Genomic DNA, 19479 nt, shown 5'->3' on the forward strand with positions numbered 1-19479 from the left:
TTATTTGAAAGTAGGAAAAGCATCTGATTTTCCAGAAAATATAAATGAACAATCTTGAATATTTTTTAGCATTAATAAATTGATTTTCATTTTACTTATGAAAAAATCCATTAAAGAATTTTTAGTAGAATGCTCTGACAATGAATGAAGATCACAAAGATTAAATTCTCATTGATTAGAAATGGAAATTTACTTTAAACTTTTTTTGTATTTGCTGACGTAATACGTAGTATATGAACCTCTACTTAATGAGCTTTAAGATTATAATCGGAACACATTTTATTAAGTTAAATAATATTATATTGATCTTAGATTTATTTAGGCACCAAACAAATCCACCCGTTCCGCTCAGCTGTACGAATATTTTAGTTACGCAAACTTTAATGCCTTTAATCGCACTTTCTCGACTCATTCTTGATTCAACTAAGTAACTGAATGCCCGTCGCGCTCCCAAGCTCGCGATTTTTGCAAGAGTGCACCGTAACGGCGGTTCAAAAAAAAAACGTCCTTAACACGAAGTACAATTATATATGGATAGCTTGTTCAAATAAAGAATAAAAATATTTCTTTATAGCCAATCTTTAAAATTAATTAATGTTATTAGCGTTCGCTTTGTCATCAAAATTCTGAAAATTTAATAGAAATTATAATATTAGAATACGCGAATTTACAGATATTTATTTGAAAAAGGAACACTCTTTAAATTTAATTTGACACACAAACGTGTAATTTTTTTATTACGTATGTATATCATGCAAAATTAACGGACACAGTGCGTTTCACCTGTACGTTTTCCATGCGCACTAGCGGAATTATCGCTTTGCAGATAAGAAATTGCGTATCTCGGCATTGTGATAAGAAATGCGGACTGCCCTTAGCAGATAAGCAAATCAGAAGGAACCGTCGACGAGGCTTGGATAAAAATCCCCTCCTATCTTTGTTTATGCGAATAAAAGATAAAAGGTTGCAATACTCGATGAGGATAGTGACTGAATAAAGAGCCACCCCGTATTCTATTTCTGTCTACAATTGATAAAGGACCAAAATAATGATCGTAAATTTCTTTTGTTATATAAAAAACAACAGATGTCATAAAAAAAAAGATAGAGAAAGAAGGAACATGACGTACTTATTTTCGAGTCAAAAATGCAGCGGCGTTTCTCAATATGATCTCTTTCTCTTTTCCTCTCTCTTTCTTTCTCTCACGTACAGCGAGACGCCACGAGTTAAATATATCTTGTTAAATGGTTAATTAGGCCTTAATCAGTTCGGTTCTTCCAGAGCGCCAGCATAAGAACGAGGCCAATGGTACGACACTGTTGGCTAGAACTTTCGTTAAAGCGGCAATATCGTTGCGAAAGGGGTACAGAGATAAGACATTGCAAATGTCTTTCTTCGGAATCTGGTTTTAAACACAAATTCCTTTATTGAATATTTTTGTTGCTTTGAAACTCAAAAATTTTAGGAAATTTTCGTAATATTTGAATTTATATCTTTCTCACAAAACAACATATTTGATATTATAATGACTTTTTTTTAATTGAAGAAAAAATTTTGTTGGTATACAATTACAATATAATAATTTAATTAATAATTTAGAAAATGTGATTCAATTCAAATATGCTATAGTTGAATTAATGTGTTGATGCTATATATAAACTAAATGCAATACATTCGTGTATCTTTTTTTAAATATATTTATCGTTAAAAATTATCTCTTTCTGTCTCTCAATACATACGCTCAAATATTTCGAATAGATTGTTATATCATATTTAAAAGGAAGGAATGTTACGTGTTTAAAGAATTCGACGCGTGTTTCTTTGATGCGATTAATTATGCGTAAATAACTAAACACAAAATTATGTTAAAAATAGTGAGCTAGCACAGTGAATTATTAAATGTGGCCTAGTTTTACTTGCACGCGACTAGTTTGGGAATAAAACTCACGTTTTTGCATGACATTGCTCCACTTGCATAAGTGATGCTCTGAGATTTCGCTTTATTCCTAGTTTTTTTTTTAAACTATACGTGCACGGTTCGAATCGAATTCCGTTTTTGGCATAGCGTTCCATTGAAACACTAAATGAAAATATTTAATTTTTACTCTATCGTGCTCTACACGAATGATGTTTATGCAAATATAGAATTGAAATATAAAGAACACTATATATTTTTTATGTTATTTTTATTACATGTTATTTATTGCAAGAGAATCATTACAAAACAGGAATCCGCGCTCAATTGCATTGATTGTGAGTATAATAGATACTGAGTATATATAGATAATGATGGACTTTGATGCTGAGCATCCAGCAAGAACGATTCTTAAACGTATTAGCAAAAATTTTTCCACATACGTTTTGCTTCGATTGCATTTTTTCAACCTTCCTTTGAACAAAACTGTCATTGGCAAACTCTTCAGTTCCTTCAACAAATATTGTTACGGCTCCTCAAGTACGCGCGCAGAGTTCCAACAACTTCAAACTTACGACGTCGAGTCTCTCGATGTAAAGGCGAGATGTTAAAAGTTCGTAAAAATGCGCCGCCAAATAGGGAAGAAGCTGGGACGGCCGGAGTTGAAAATTATGCGGTAATTCTTCATTGAATTCTTTGGCGAAGTATCGCTCGGCTGAAAAAGCAGACCGCGGTGGAAGCAAGAACGCGTTCCCCCGCGTTCTTGAGGCGACGTCTGTCCTTTCCTCTGCCTTTACTGCACGGAGGAAAGGCATAGAGGAGCGGTAACCAGCCAAGCATAAAGCAGTGGCTCGAATCGAACTCCGCAGCCTTGCGTGGCGCAGGAACAACCCAAACACATCTTAGGAATATACAGGTGATTATCCTGTCTCGATGATCTTGCGTGGAGCATATAAAACTTGAAAGCAAAAACCGTAGGAATTGGTAAAAAATATTAACTATTAAAAATTAAAAAAAAAACAAAATAAAAAGAAATTTTCAAACTTGTAAAATCATTATTGCAAAACATTATATTATATCGAAATGCAAAAAAGTTTGAGACATTTTTATTCCAACGCGAATTTCTTTTTATAACATCCGCTATTTCTTTTTTTTTTTTTTTTTTTAAGAGATGTACGTACTTCAAAACGTACTTCAAAACGTACTTTAAGAATTTATCGAATTAACCAAATTTACGTAATGCAATGTAAATAATACGGAAGCATGATGTTCAGTTTGTTGGTTTAGTGGGATGCACATCAATAATTCGTACACAGTTAGGCGCGATAATTAACTAGCTTTTGATGAAGCACGCAATCATTTGACATTCATAACTTAACGTACGTGATAGCAGCTTTATTCTCTGAAAGTCAATAATGAGACTTCCAAGTATCTGACTTATTCATTAGTTTATTTATCGTGAATTTATCTGAGCTATTGCAATTTTGTTTTTTTTTTTACATTGTTATAATGATTGCGATAAAAATTGGTATGAGATCGGAATGATGTTCCCACGAATCGATAACGAGTCGCAAGGATGCAAGGGAACGAGCTCGGGTCAACACCACTTGAACCGATGTCGATGATGACAATCGCGACGGATGACGCATCTGTCCGCGAATGATCTTGCGCGATGATATTATAGGGAGTGATTTAAACACTGCTCTATTTATCTAATTTTATTCTGAATACTTTCTTCCCACCTTGCTTTTCTTATTATTTCAATTAATTTACTAAACATACCACCTAATGCACCCCGTTTTATTTTCTTTATAATACACTATATTAAAAGAGACAAAAAAAGAGAGAGAGAAGAGATGTCAATTTTTTCTAACAGAAATTTACTGGAAAATAGTGATTAATTATTTATTTTGAATAAATTAAAAGCACTGTTGTTCAATCACTGAACAACAATGCCTTTACTACTCAAAACAAGTCCAATTTCCACTATTGGAGAGATTTCCATAAGAATTAAAAATCATGATTTAATATAACTATATTTGCAGTAAATATCTACTGTATATTGTAAATTTGTCTTCGTAAAATTTACAATGAGATGTTTGATGAGTCAATACATTGTAGAAAATAATCGTGAGTGCGATTTATCGTGAAGGAACTTTAGTAGCATTGAATGTTCAGCAATTGAGCTATCTCTGCCGGTGCAGTGGCAACAGTAGAAGCAATCAGGGTCGAGCGACAATACATTCACCTCGTGCTTTGAGTACATTTTACTTCGTACATTGTCTCGCGTTGCCACACTGCCTACTCTCTATCTTCTCATTTTCTTCTATTTAGCAGGATCTACACATTTTGACGCACAATATTTTCAGCAGTCACAAAACTTAGATATCACGTACGTGCAACATACGATTTATTATTATTCTCGTCAACCTTACAATCAGTTTAATGCAAAATTGAAAAAATACTTGAGATTCGGAAAAATCTATCGAACAAAAATTATCTATAGTCGATGGATTACAAGTCTGTGAACTCCGTTTTATTATTATTGATTAATGGTCAATATAAAGTATACGCGTCAATGAAATAATTACGTACACTCGCGGTTACAATTGCCAGAGAGATTTATGGACGCGGTCTTCCGGAGCCACGTGTCCGCAGTGAACGAAAAAGGAGCTCGGAGTAACTCACGTCCACTTTACAAGGAACGCATTCACAACCGCGTGTGGACGCGAGCGTAATTGTTTAATGGGTTAATGAAATGATACACCCGCCGAATCTAAGCGCGCACAAAAAGCCAATTGTGCATCACCGGCATTCCACGATTAGCGCGACTTAGTGCCATGCCGTCTCCGCGACGTGACGGGCGCACCGGAGGGATGCTTCACACGCGCATAATTTAGTACGCCGAAGCGCGAAATTATGCGCATGAGAAGTATTTTCCTCTGAGAACGAACATTTTTCCTCGCGTACACGCGTTATCGCGCTACACTGTGTTATCGATGAGAACATTGTGGCAGTATAATATAATTGAATCAACAAGTAAAAGAAAAGAGCTTATTCTTCTTACATTATTTGTTTATGCGAGAGCATTTTACATGACAATGTTTTGTTTAAGGCGCCATTTCAAAATTCTAATCGGCTATGAGCAGGAAAAACTTCTGTTAACTACATTTATATAAATGCAAGGATGAGAAGATTTTATGAGAAGAAAGAGAGATTAGGGAAGTGTATTAAAGAATTATCTTTTTTAGTTTGTTATTTCTTGAAAAAGCTATAATTAAATTATATATCTTTCGTTTTACATATCGACAAAACTAAAGATACTTATAAGTTCTAATACAATTTTGTAATAACATCTATCATTTTCAAACAAAATAAAGGAAGAGCTACAGAGTCAAGATGATATTGCTAATTGATAATAAGTATATTGAATAGATACACAAATAAATAAAGATATAAACAATGACGTTTAATTGACCCTAAATGGACGGTTATTTTCAACGATAAATTACAAATTTTCATTTAACTTACAAAAATCGTTACATGAAATATAATTTAGAACACAGTAAACCTATTTCGTGATTGCATCTTTGTTCTCAACAATCCCTTAGATAAAAATCACTTGGATGTAGTGATATCGGTTCTTAACTCATTTGATACGTAAAAGTCCATCAGGTAGATCGAACTATATGCTGTATATTACTTTATATCGTCAATACAAATATTTCCTTTGAAGATACAAGAAGAATTTTAACAGATCTACTTTACGGTTGGAAAAACATTTCCTTCTCAGATAAAAATTACTTGGATGTAGTGATATCGGTTCTTAATTTATTTGATACGTAAAAGTCCATCAGGTAAATCGAACTATATGTACATAACTTTAAGTTTTAGAAAATTTCCAACCGTAACATAGATCTGTTAAAATTCCTCTTTCTATTCTATCTTCGAAGGGGATGTTTATATTGACGATATAAAGTGATGTAAAACATATAGTTCAATCTACCTGACGGACTGATATCACTACATCCAAACAATTTTTATCTGAGGAGGAAATGTTTTTTAAACCGTAACGTAGATCTGTTAAAATTCCTCTTGTATCTTCGAAGGAAATGTTTGTATTGACGATGTAAAGTGATGTACAGCATATTGTTCAATCTACCTAACGGACTTTTACATATCAAATAAGTTAAGAACTGATATCACTACATCCAAGCAATTTTTATCTAAGGAGGAAATGTTTTTCCAACCGTAATGTAGACCTATTAAAATTCCTCTTGTATCTTCGAAGAAAATGTATTGACGATATAAAGTAATGTACAGCATATAGTTCGATCTACCTGACGGACTTTTACGTATCAAATAAGTTAAGAACCGATATCACTACATCCAAGCGATTTTTGTCTGAGGAGGAAATGTTTTTCCAACCGTAACGTAAACCTGTTAAAATTCCTGTTGTATCTTCGAAGGAGATGTTTATATTGACGATATAACGTGGACTCACTTGTAACAAAGTTATGTACAGCATATAGTTCGATCTATTTAATATATAACAATTGGCAATATCATCTGGCCTTGGTTTGTAGCTCTTCCTTTATTTCATTTGAATTTTATTCATTAGAGTCTTAGCGTATATTTTTAATTGAAAATTTATTATTTTATTCTGTATAATATAATTACTACAATATCCGTATATCAATATTCAATGTTTCGTAATTTATTCGAATACTGGGATATAAGGAAGGAGACGTTGTCGAGAGGAGACGTAGAAGAATTTCGTATGGAATTCAGGTTCTTTAAAGCAAAAATGGATATCCAGCTGCGAGAGTTGAATAAGGATGATCTACCTTTCTATTTATCTTTCTTTCATCTCTCTCTCTCTCTCTCTCTCTATCGATTTCCAAAAACTCTCGGAGCGACCTGACTATAAAGTGTGAGTGACTCAGCTTACTCACTTGAAGTTCGTGAAAACCGCATGGTTCGCATGGTGCACATAAGAAAAAATGTAAAGAAATCCTTCTTTATTTTAGTTAAAACGAGAAATACAAGATGATAAAATATACAGTTACAGCTAGTTTTGTTATTTTTTTACAATTTTGTTTGTACAAATTCAAAAACTTCAGCACACAAGTATATTCTCTAGAAAACTGGAATCTGAATATTTTATATGATTATATTTTTTTCGTATTATCGAAGAAATATTAATTGAATAAATAAACATTAAATTGCTATATTTAACATGCTCTCATACGTTTGTCGTTTCTTTAAAATTTCTTGGAACTGACATAACAACTTTGTATTTGTTGATATGTTTATTTTAAATTTGTATACTTTTATCAGATTTTATGCAAAGACATCCTTTATGCATGACGTTTTTTCTATACGCACGTGTTGTAACTCGGCACGAAACCTACGCACAAGTTCGATCGTATTTACGTATGTGTGAAACTGGATCCGAGATTAATCTATCGCATTCTTTTTTTCGCGTGCCTCGTTCACTGCATAGGAACGCGCGAAACATCCTACGGATTCTCGTGCCTAGCAAATTCCGTTTCCGGATAATCAATCAATTAGAGGGATATCATATGCTATTTTCTATCCTCATTTGCATTATTGTTTAAATAATTAGCTAAAGTATTAGATGATAAAATAAGATACAATTTAATTATTTTATATTAATTTGACCTAAAAATTCTTATCAATGCAGGAAGCACCTATAGATCTATAGATTACATATTTCGAAATTATTTTTGTTACAATTTAAAAAAAAATGTCTCTCTAAACTAAATGGTATCATTCTTTTGCAAGGGCAATGTCAAATTTATTTCTGACAAAAATATGTTACAAAATCACAATCTATTATTGAAGTAATATTTATTCTAATTAAATCAAAATATTTAGCAGATACGTTATCGATATTTCAATAATGCATATCGAAATAAAAATAAAATAAATATATATATAAAAACATAAAGGTTTGTCTATAAAATATGTAACATAATAAATATGTAAAATATGTTATATGTATAAAAATATGTATGTACCATCAATTTAAAAACTCATGAATTTAACTCGATTAAACGTTTGTAAAAAATAGAAGATATTAGAATTGTGTTTAATTTTGGCAGAAATATCTTCACATTTTGAATCTATTAGATTTGATTTATTTTGAATCTATACAGTACAATAAATTTTATGACATATTTTAATAATTATTAATTATTAGCAAAAAATATAATAATCTTATCGAAATAAAAATCGAATAAAAATTTACTTTTTTATGAAAAATCTAATAAAAATTTCTAAAATGTTCGTTATTAAATCTAAGGCAGCTTAAATGTTATAAGAAAAATCCTTATAACGTTGATATTGGTTAATATTCAACATTACATGAAAAATCGTTGAAAAATGATTCTTCTGCCTTTTGCGGTTTTTGTCGTCGGCTAACCGTCATTCAATCGCGTCATACGTCGTGAACATTCAGGATGCGAAAGAATATTGAAGCTGTTGCATCCGATCGCGGCGGAAATCGGGACGCGTGCATGCGCCGAGTCGAGTCGTTGTGCCACAGTCGGCGATGAAGTTCAAAGACTCGCGGCATTCATCGGTCTGAAAGAGTGCGGCGGATCCTGACTGCGAGGATCCCCCTTTCATTACCGAGTATTGAAGTTCAACGACACTGCCCTCGATGCGTAATCCCGAAGACGACATTCAACAACATGTCCAGCGTCGGATCTCAAGGAGCAAATCTCAAGGAACATGGCCATAGCTCCGAGGGTCACTAGCAGGAAAGGATTTGTAGCCCTCTCGTTGACATTAGCGTAACATAGACGTCATTACAAAGTGGGACACGCTTTTAGAACTCGCGTAAGAACGTCGCTGCATCGTAAAAGTTCTTTTCTTAAATAGATATTTTCGAAACTTAATATCATTCTAAGATATATGGTATAATTCTAAGATTTACTAAGGAATATATGCATCAATTTTCAAATATTTTATTTTGCGATTCTTTCAGCTTGATCGTTTAATTTCGTCTTTTTAATAATCGTCAAATATTGTTAATAATTATTAGTATACGACATGTGGAACACAATTTAAGAAACACACACAACATAAATTGCAATTATATTTCAAAAACTGAAGCAAGTCTGATGGTAGTCTAGCAGATTAATATCATTACTTAATGTTGACTCATATAACTTCGTTTAAAACGCGTTTCTCATGTTCATATATCTTCAACAATATATAAATTCCCAGTTTCCAATTAAACTTCTTTCGTAATAAAAGAAAGATGAGAAAAGAATGAGTTCTTTGGAGATAAGTACGGTAACGCGAGAGAAGAACTCCTCAAGACGCGAGTGAACTCGACCAATAATATATAGTGACTTAACACCAGTAGCACTTGGTGTGCCTCGGGTGCGAAGTGAGCATAACTACGAGACGGTGGAGTTTAATTGAGGTTGATGAGGGGGGCGCTCGTATTGGCCCGGAATTCAATGCCGCGATGATGTTTCTTGCTCGCAACGAGACGACGTCTTGAACGGAATGCTTCGGGAAAATCGATGAAACTGTCTGCTCACCGAGATGTTCAGGTAACAGAGACAAGACAGAAGAATCACTACACATTGAGAGCTTACTGTGACGTATCACTCTGTGTTACCAATAAAGTCTAGAATAAATCCTGTTCAGCAGCATTATAAAATGAAAGCCTGTAAGTGAGAGGAAAATAGCTTACGTTCAAAGAAATACAAATTATATCTCAATACATTATTTTTATGAAGATATACTGTGTGTTGCTCGATTGCTTTTATACATATATTTAAACATATAAAGAACGTTCCGAACGTAAAGAATGTCCCAAACGTTGGGCAAATTTATATCTCTGTTAAAGAAATCATATTTTAAATTGTATTAAATTAAAACTAAATTATAAAACACGCTCTGTCTGGTCTGTACACGCTCTAAATCTTACTGAATGTAATTATTATTCTTAAATTTTTTTAATAATCTTTACGGGATCTGTGCACTCTATATAAAAAATTTTAGATATATTAAAATTTCTAAAATTGATCTAAAAACATGTATAATAACGCATAAGACTAAGGTGTCTATATAACGTGTCGAATAAGGTGTCTCTGATAGCGTGACATTCCACAGTTGTTATTTAAATGCTCGTCTTATAGTATCTATAGGTGCTTCTTATCAAGCGCGTTTTGTATAAGGCTCATACGATGCTCGGCCTTTGAATGGAGGCGTTCCAACTACTTCGACAATCGAGTTGTCAGCATCCTGTCTGAAGCTACATATCTATTTATATGTGCAATGAGGAAGTTGCAAGAATGCCGGTATCTTTTCGCATGCGTGGGCAATCGTAATAGAAGAGTATAATTGGCAAAAACACAAATAAACGTAGCGAATCTTCATAGAAAATGATATTACAAAATGTTAAATGTCTGTCATTGAATTATGATTGCATGATACTGTCGCATTTATTATCGTGATAGCGTTAAGTAATTTTACAAAATTCATATCCTAAATTATTCAATTTACTAAAGTTATATTATAAGTGAAACGTTCTATCATTTTGTTTGAAGATATATATGTGATATTTTATATTTAGATAATGTCATGTTTAAATACACTATAGTACCTTTAATATATCAGATGCTTATCTGAGCATCTGAAAACTAACAATTTCTGACTGGCAAATATACAAAGATTGCTTATTCGTGCTTAGAGCTACACAACGCTCAATTATGCTTCTCGTATTTCTCGCTTGATAGTCCAATTCGAGCGCGGCTAGAAATAGCTGATATCGCCCACAGATAGAAATATGACGACAGAAGCGTTTGAGACGCACGTGTCCCAGTGTATGATATATAGCGATAAATATCGATTCGTCTGATTTTTTTTATCCCATGATATTTTTCAACGGCACGAAAGCCAATCGAATGATCTCATTTGGTCGATCCTTCAACGAGAGATTTCACATCCAGAGTCTCTCCTCAAGCATGAACCTGCTCAGTGAGTTCGTAAAACGAGCAGGCTGTGCACCATGCCATGCATGCCATAAAATCGCGTCAAACAGCGCAAAAAGACCGCGGCGGAATCTCTCTCCGTCTCTCTCCTTCTTTCTTCTCTTCCCCTCCCCCTCTCCCCCTCTCTCTCTCTATCTATCTATCTCTCTCTTTCACGGAGGACATTCGCGGGTTTTCGTCGTGGAATCGGGTTCTGAGGACGCGCGCGGCCAGCACATGGTTCCAAGTTGCGTGCCGCGGTTACAGAGCAAGAACCTCCCCCTCGCCGGGAGGAACGTGCACGTTTCGCGTTCATCCTCCTCTGCTACCTTCGACATTCTTCCCGACCCCGCACACCCCGTCCCCTATTCCATTCAGGCATAATAACCGTGCAGTTTCCCAGCGCGTCTTCAATGGGCGAAGATTGCATGCTACGAGGCCTCGGGCCGGTCCTCCTCGTCCTCTCCCTCACCGCATCGCTTCTACCCTCCCGTTCTTACTCTTTCTCTCGTCCTTTTTTTTTCTCTTCTCCCTCTTTCTCTATACCGTCCCTCTTTCTCCCGCTCACCTCTCTGAACGCGAGTCTTTCTTCGTCTTCTTCCTGCATCTTTCCTCTGTCTTGATCTCCACCTCTTTCTCTCCTAGTCTTCCACCGCGGCGCTCGTCCGTTCTCCATTCTCGCAGAGACTCGCGATGGTCTCATGTCCCCCGAACATGCAAAAATAATTTTATCCTTCCTCCCCAGAGTCCTGCCAGCCAGGATCCGTGAGTTGTTTTGAATGAACCAATGTATGTATATGCATATACGCATATATATATTTTGTAAATTAATAACTTTCATGATTTATATAATATGCTATATGTATATATCTTACACATAGATTCATGAACGAGAGAGAGAACTAAGAGAAAGGCAGAGATATATGAATATTAATAAGACAAATACACATATATTGAATTATTTTGAGAAAATAATTAAAATAATGAATTAATAACAAATTATAATAAATGTTGCATAGAAAGTTTTATTAGATTTCAATTTGAAACCGCGATTTTTTTTGTCTTAAATAATTGCATTATTTGTCTCAATTATTTATTCAATAGTTATTATTGAGAGTTTATATTAGAATTACTACTGTCTTAATATTTGCCATAGTTTGATTTGCAATATTTATGATATTATATATATTAGATATAATTTTGCTCCGATCATAATCCGTTGTATATTTAATTAATATCTATTATATATTTATAATGTATGTCAATAATAATTATTAACATACATGAATCACGCTTACACGAAATGTGTAACGTATTTGGCTCTTTCTCTTGAAGCCACACATACGAGATAGTTCGGACTAACGTTATGAGAGCATAGGATGTATAGCATATGAGAAAATATCGCGAAGTTTGCCTTTTTCTCACGTGTACCGTCTACCGTCACGCGAATCTAAAGACATTCTATTCCCAGGTACGAAGGTACGAACCATTACGACAATCCGGAATGCAACCTTCTCATTTATTTTCTCGTTTTGCTTTCTGTCACGGTTTGTTGTCTTATCCTGTAGATTTAGATCTGTTCCGCCAGTTTTCTCTTTCTTTTTTGAAACTTTTATCTTTCAAAGTTAAAACTTAAAATCGTAACACTTCAGATTTATCGATTCCTGAATAAATCTATTTAAAATGAAAATTATCTATTGATATTCAATAATATCTCTTTATTTTAGACTGAAATATTCACTTTTCGTACGAAATTGGTATGTTTATTTCTACGATTGATGACAGAATCATATTGTTCCATGTAAGGAAATGTTTTACCGCGCCGCGACATTTGCGCATAAAATTGCTAAGTACCCGCGCACGTACCGAAAGGATGAAGAACGAGGCGCATCTGTTCTTGCGGTTCAATAAGCGGCGGGGACCGAAGGGTTACGTCTCGCGAACGGGTCCCTTCTTGACCAAATGGGGCAACTAGTTCCAAAGAAAACAACCCAGATATGTCTCAGGGGAATCAAGCGTTCATCCAAAGCGGGACTCGATGTCGCGAACTCGGCGAGCGTTGCGTCGTCTTCGCTGAGGCCGGGGTGAATGTACACATGTCGACTGGAGTCAGACTGGACGAACGAGTGAACTTAAGCTCCTGTTTCTGCACAAATCCCCGACGTATCGGCTTAATCTCCGGAATAATAGGATTAATTTTGTTCAATCAATTTCAGTTGAATGATAGCTAAACTAATTATTCAATTTTGAATATAATATCAGGAATATAATATTATAAGAATTTAACTAAATACTAAATAATAATTTTTTTATTACTAAACATTTCTAGATTGTTTTCTATTGAAAATAAATAAATGTTAAATGTTTTAAGAAGATTATGACAAACAAAAGGTATTTTTAATTCGTTTTTATTGGCGCTCTTTTTTATATAAATTAAACAGATTTTTATTTTTTTTTGTATTTAAATTAAAGTGAAAGTTTGGTTCCGTAAATTGATATTATAGAGAGTCGTATAGCATTTTAATTTAACATTTTAATTTTCCGCTTGAAATTTCTGCGCAAGGACACGATATTTACGTCAATAGAAACAGGCTTCAAATGGAATACGATTATATACATATAATGTATATTTAATGCAAAAGTGTGATTACAGTATCAGCAATAAATGATATATTAGCGATTTGCAATCACCTTATATAATTATGTATATAACGATTGAATCCATTAATGCAAATTAGTACGACAGAATTACCTCTTACATGTTGCAAACGAAGTGATTGATAAATATTTATATTTAGAACACGTACGATTCCTTGTTTTTATCGTGTGAACTAAAATATAATTGATAATCTTTATTTTTTATGTTTTTGAATAATTATTAAGGAAGATATGAACAATTATAAGTATTAAATATTGTGATAGATTTGCGCACATTCGCCAGCTTTGTGGTTTCTTTTTACGGAAATAAATATGTTGTAGCGTTGCTGCAATATTTCTAGAATGTTCCATACTAGGTAGTGGATAAAAACGTTTCTTTCTGAAATCTAAGATTTTCTTGAATTCTGATTAATGTCTCAAGAATTATTGAAAAATATTATTCTTTAAATCCTTTTTAATATTAAACTAAAAAATATGATTTGAATATTTTTCATATAATACGATGGTAAGCACTCCTTGTATTATTCTTATTTTTTTACATGTAACTTAAAACTCTTTTTGAAATTTATCGAGAGCTGTAGAACTTTTTAGAAAAACTAGAATTCTATCGATTACATTAAAAATTTTAAAATAGGATTCTAATTTTTACACAGATCACAAATGCATAACTCTTATAGAATAAAAAAAATTTTTTAAATGAACTATTTATTGAATATGATTATTTTTACATTTTTTATTAAAAATTTAATACATACATATTTACTATAATCTTTTCAAATTCTGTGAAAAATGAAATTCTACCGCTTTTCAACAGTATTTCCGGACACTTTATTCAATAGAAGAATGTTAAATTATAATGTATGTCTGAGTTTTTAAAATTCTCATTCAAATCTTGCTCTTATTTCGCATATGCTATATTCCTCGTTTGCATACTCTGCATTCGCATTTGAATATATTTTTTTTTTTCTGTAAACTGTACGTGTAATGCGACGTATGTGGAAAAACCGGTGTGCTCCCATCGAATGAACTCAGAGTCTAAGCGAGCATTGTTACCCCGACTGTCGAGATTCTCTATGCGTTGGCGGACGAGACAGGGGGTCAAAGAGGGATGAAAAGCACTGAAGGTTCGGTTACCTGCGGGATCGCGGGACACTCAGGTATTGCATTGTTGCATCGCCGTCGAGACGAACTATCGTGGCTCCATAGGGCCCGTTGGGAAGGTGGAAGTTGTGTAAAGGACAAACTGAGATGAACCTACGAGATAGGGTACTTAAACTAAATGTAAGACAAAAACTTGTTCGAACAGGATCGTAAATAAAGAAGGAATCGAGACGAAATGACATAAGCATCTTATCCCAGAGTCAGAAAGGTTTAATCCTCTAATATTAAATTTTTCTTATTTTAACAAAAAATAAATAAATAAATTTGTAAAACACTTAAGTCTGCACCAAACTATGAATTGAATAGAATTACGAATTAGAGATAAAATTCGATTGAAATCAGATCAATCCTCAATTTTCAATGCGTATTCCGAAACAGGCTTTAAGCGGGGATGAACAGCGAAGAAGATAAATCGCGATCGAATTCAATATTGTATTTGGGTGAAATAGGATTCTTAAACTCTGCGATCTACACTGATATCTCTAGGTGTCGATTTCGCAAATATTTGTGTATACCTATATTGCCTACAAGTGTTATACAGATCAGAGACAGATATAAAATTTTAAATAGTCAAATTGAAACTAAACAGAAATAATGAAAAATTTGAAATTAAAAGTAATTTAATCCGGAAAATACAAGATTTTTTATTTGGCGTATAATCTTAATATTATTATATATATCTATTTATTTTCTAAAATTAGCATAATAAATAATTATTTTTAATACAAGCTTTGATTGTGTTTATAAAAAGAGTGCTCTTTATATGAGCATTCATGAATATTATTCCACGTGGAGTTTTTTGCTTTTTATTATTGCTCAGAATACGGCCACCCATGCAGAGTGCTGAAACGCGTCGTGTGCGAGATACGAGTTCGTCGCGTCGCGCCATGGCGAAACAGCCACCATGGCGAGAGAATATAATGTTACACTTTGGTAGCAGTTTGATGTGGGAACACTGCCGCGTTGGAGGAGCGTAAGAAGAAGAGTACACTGGCTGCTCATATATAATACAATCACGGTTAAGGAACACCGTGGCTGGTCTAAAGTACACGCACGCTTGAGGAATACGATATCCCTCGATCTCGCGTCTTAAAAGTACCTTCGTTGTGAACATGTTGAAATCAAGGTGTAACTTAATCAGGCAGTAATAAATCTGTTTTTGCACCGATCGCAGCATGCTGCAGAGGATCTAAATAACGGATAAGAGACCCGAGATTTTTTTTCACATAATAGATCGTTTCTTCATGATAGAAGATAGAAGATAGAATGCGTGATCGTTACACGCGATCGTAACATGTATTTCCATTACTCTTAACAAAATCTTCTACAATTCCAGATTGCCAGAAGATAATAACAGTAGATAAATAATATAAAAAGGGAAAAATTAAAATATATTTTATCCTTGAATACATTTGAAAATTTTATGATAAATTAAAATTTTCAACTAACTTATGTTTTCCAATATTAAAATTAAACATGATAGTATCCTCTATTAAAGAAAGTAATTCTTGTAGTTGCAAATTTACATCCTTTAGAATAAAATACGTATGTTTCTCATATTTATACGATTACTTTATTGCATAAACTTTTTTTTGTTTGACAATCCAAACAGACTCGGTACTACAAGAAATTTTTAATGACGCGCCATAAGGTTGTGCGTCATAGTGATTCGGATATTTGCCCTTTGGGACATTTTTTTCTAAAAGTTGACGTAGCTTGCGAAAACGCAGTCACACGCGAAGTTTGGCTTGTATGTACGTACGCGGCAGGAGAGTCTGTAAAATAAAAAAAAAAGGTTAAGTTCTTTGCCAGCCATGTGGGTACATTGAGCACACTTGGCAGCACCATGTAGGAACACATGTCGCACTTTTTAGCTGATATTTTGTTTTTCATCGCGCTAATGTCGAGAGAGAGAGAGAGAGAGAGAGAAATAGAAAGAGAAACGCCCCCCTGTCTTTCGTCGTTAAGCCCGTTTAATATATCACAAACGCGTATAAAATTGCTTAACATTTTCATTACTATCTTGTTACAATATGTTACTCAGCATCATGATTGAATTTAATGATAGCGGATACATTTATCTTTAATAATTCTTCAGTGCATCTTTAAAACGTAAATAATATATTTCTACAATCTTTTCCTCTGCTGCAATGTATATATAATTTATTATTTTTTAATAACTTTGTATTTATTCGTGTATTTTTTATTTCACAGAATAAGTGATTTCTTTTTAGTTTTTTTATAAAACGATTAATCAAGGAAATGTACCTTTTTACTTATATGCTATCTTGTAGCTTTGACATAATAGATTTCCGAGTTTCGTATACGTGATTTCTATTTTTTATCACGAGATCTAGAAATCTAACAAATAATTTTAGAGAAAATAACACGATGAAACGGTACTGCGCGATTAACGGATGCGCGTAATATATAACGAAACCTGGATTACTCGGCGTAAATCAATCCAAGATTCCTGTGCTAGTCCCGTTATGGGAAAAGAAAGATGCACTGACAGCCTCTGTCTTCCCGCGCTCCTTACCGTGTGTGTTTTTCTCTTTCCTCTTTCAACATAATTCTCAACGTTTAGAGATTTTTATCTTCTTTCTTTCTTAATATTTTGACCTGCTCTTTTAAAGCTAATCAGAAACCTGTACAAATTTATGGAGCGTTTTCAAGATCCAAAAATGTTATATGAATTATCGGTCATATTTCACGGTCGCAAAAATCCATATCTTCGACATGCGCGTCGAAGTTGCATCACTGTTTGTAATATTGATACTTAACAAAATACTTAATAAAAGATACTTGGTGAAAATAATATAAATTAAAAAAATATAATTTGTTATGTGTCTAAAATAATTACATTAATTACTAATTATTTTTTATTTGCGTAATTATTAAATTTTAAATCTATAAACTCTTCATGATACATAATTTTCTTTCCAAGAATAATACTAAACAATTAGCGTATTTATTGTCAGTTAAACAGAAAAGTTTGTGAATACCGAATTAATTCACATCATTGTGTCTTGAAAATTCGCCCATTCATAAACGCTCTTATATCTTCCTTTTACTAAGCATGTTTTTCGCGTTACGGGTATAAAAAATTAAATGCCGCATTTGTGTCGAATGAATTCTCTCCGCTAGCCGGATGACGACTGTTGTCCGTAGTACAATGCGTGCATGCATCGTACATAAAGTATAACAATGAGGACAATTACGGTATATCAGCTGATTACAGAAATAAAGCGACTCGCACACCTGGCGGTGTGTAAGACAAAATTCTAATTCGAGCATTGTAGTCACATTGCCGTCGTAATGCTGCGGCGAGTAAAAGAGGTGTCTTCGATCCATTTGCCTAAACTTCTTTTTTTTTTTTTTTGGACTGACAGCAGTCACCAATGATGACTGCGAATCTGGTCGAGTGCACTCCGTGGTCAACTACAGTAAAAAAAAAAGAGACGAAAGTGAATAAGAGGTCGACGCTTAGATCGGTTTCTCCACCCTCGACGCTGTTTCTCGACCTTACGCTCCTTCTTTTTGCCTTCTTTCTCCGCGCGACGACATGAAATTCCTCCGGCGAACAGAGAACTGCTCGGTCTCTGTTCGCCAGATCCCTGGTCAATGCAATCTCCGCAGTATCAAGGATGCTTTGTACGCAGGACGAATAACGAGCGGCAGATGGGTCCCTGCGTCTCGGCCTTTTAGAAAAGGCCCGCGCGGACCACTTCAAGTCGTAGTCGCGGCAGCGAATACCGACGATCAAGCGACTCTAGTTCACGCAGATGATCTTTTTCAGTTTGCATACCGTGCATAATGCATTAGGCAGCAGCAAATAAAACAGATATAAGCCGGTAATCATAATTTTATTGTTACGTTAGCTTGGAAAAAAAATGTGAACGTGTAAAAAAGCAAAATTTCTTCAAAATCCACAATGAAAATGTAATATATTTTAACTATCTACATCAATATTTATCTGTATCAATATTCTATCTATATATCTATCAATTTTATTTACATGTTTATTTTATATTTATAAAAAGTTTAATTGTTCAGATAATTTTTAGAATCATACGTAACAAATTTTTTAAATTTGAGATTTGATTATAAAGGAAAAATTATTCATAAAGAAAAACTCTACATTTGTTTTGAAAAATTACCGTTAAAATATAATTAATTAGAAAAACATCTCTCTCTTTCGATCTTCTGTAGAGAAATGAAGTATAAGGAAGTGTGTATGTGCGTACATATACATATACATAAAATTAGTATAGGTTTATGATTAGCATCATCTTTTTATTCTAACAATGTATGGAAAAAGAAAAAGAGATAAGAAAAATTAAATAGCTTCTTTTAAGCCTAAACACAATGAAATACGAAACAGTGGCACACGATGGAAGTACGATATGGCACGCAATAGTGTTAATAGCTATTTTCGCCGGTGCGATTCCACGACACGTCGGGGTGTAATTCACAGCGAAATACGCGAGTTGCCTCTTACTCTGCTCTGATCCTTTGCGATTCGTCTCGCGCTTTGTTTCAATGTTGTGCTTGCATCGTGTAATAGGTATCCGCGATATTGACTTGCCTCTTGCCGATAGAACTCGGAGTTCCGCGAAGTGATAAACCGTTGTTCGTGCCGAGAAAGAAGGGTAGATTAAAAAAGCAACACGTAGAAGATAACGTATTCATGTATTCTGTTGGATCGTAACTGAAGCCCATCTCGTT

At 33.9% G+C, this 19479-nt stretch overlaps 1 protein-coding gene across 1 annotated transcript in view; it reads left to right on the plus strand.

Moving 5' to 3' along the window:
* LOC105452573 (epidermal growth factor receptor) overlaps positions 1 to 19479 on the plus strand; it is a 153008-nt gene that overhangs the window by 1281 nt on the left and 132248 nt on the right. The window lies entirely within an intron of this gene.

Source organism: Wasmannia auropunctata, unplaced genomic scaffold (assembly GCF_000956235.1).
Source record: "Wasmannia auropunctata unplaced genomic scaffold, wasmannia.A_1.0 LD336029.1, whole genome shotgun sequence".
NCBI classification, from domain to species: Eukaryota; Metazoa; Arthropoda; class Insecta; order Hymenoptera; family Formicidae; genus Wasmannia; species Wasmannia auropunctata.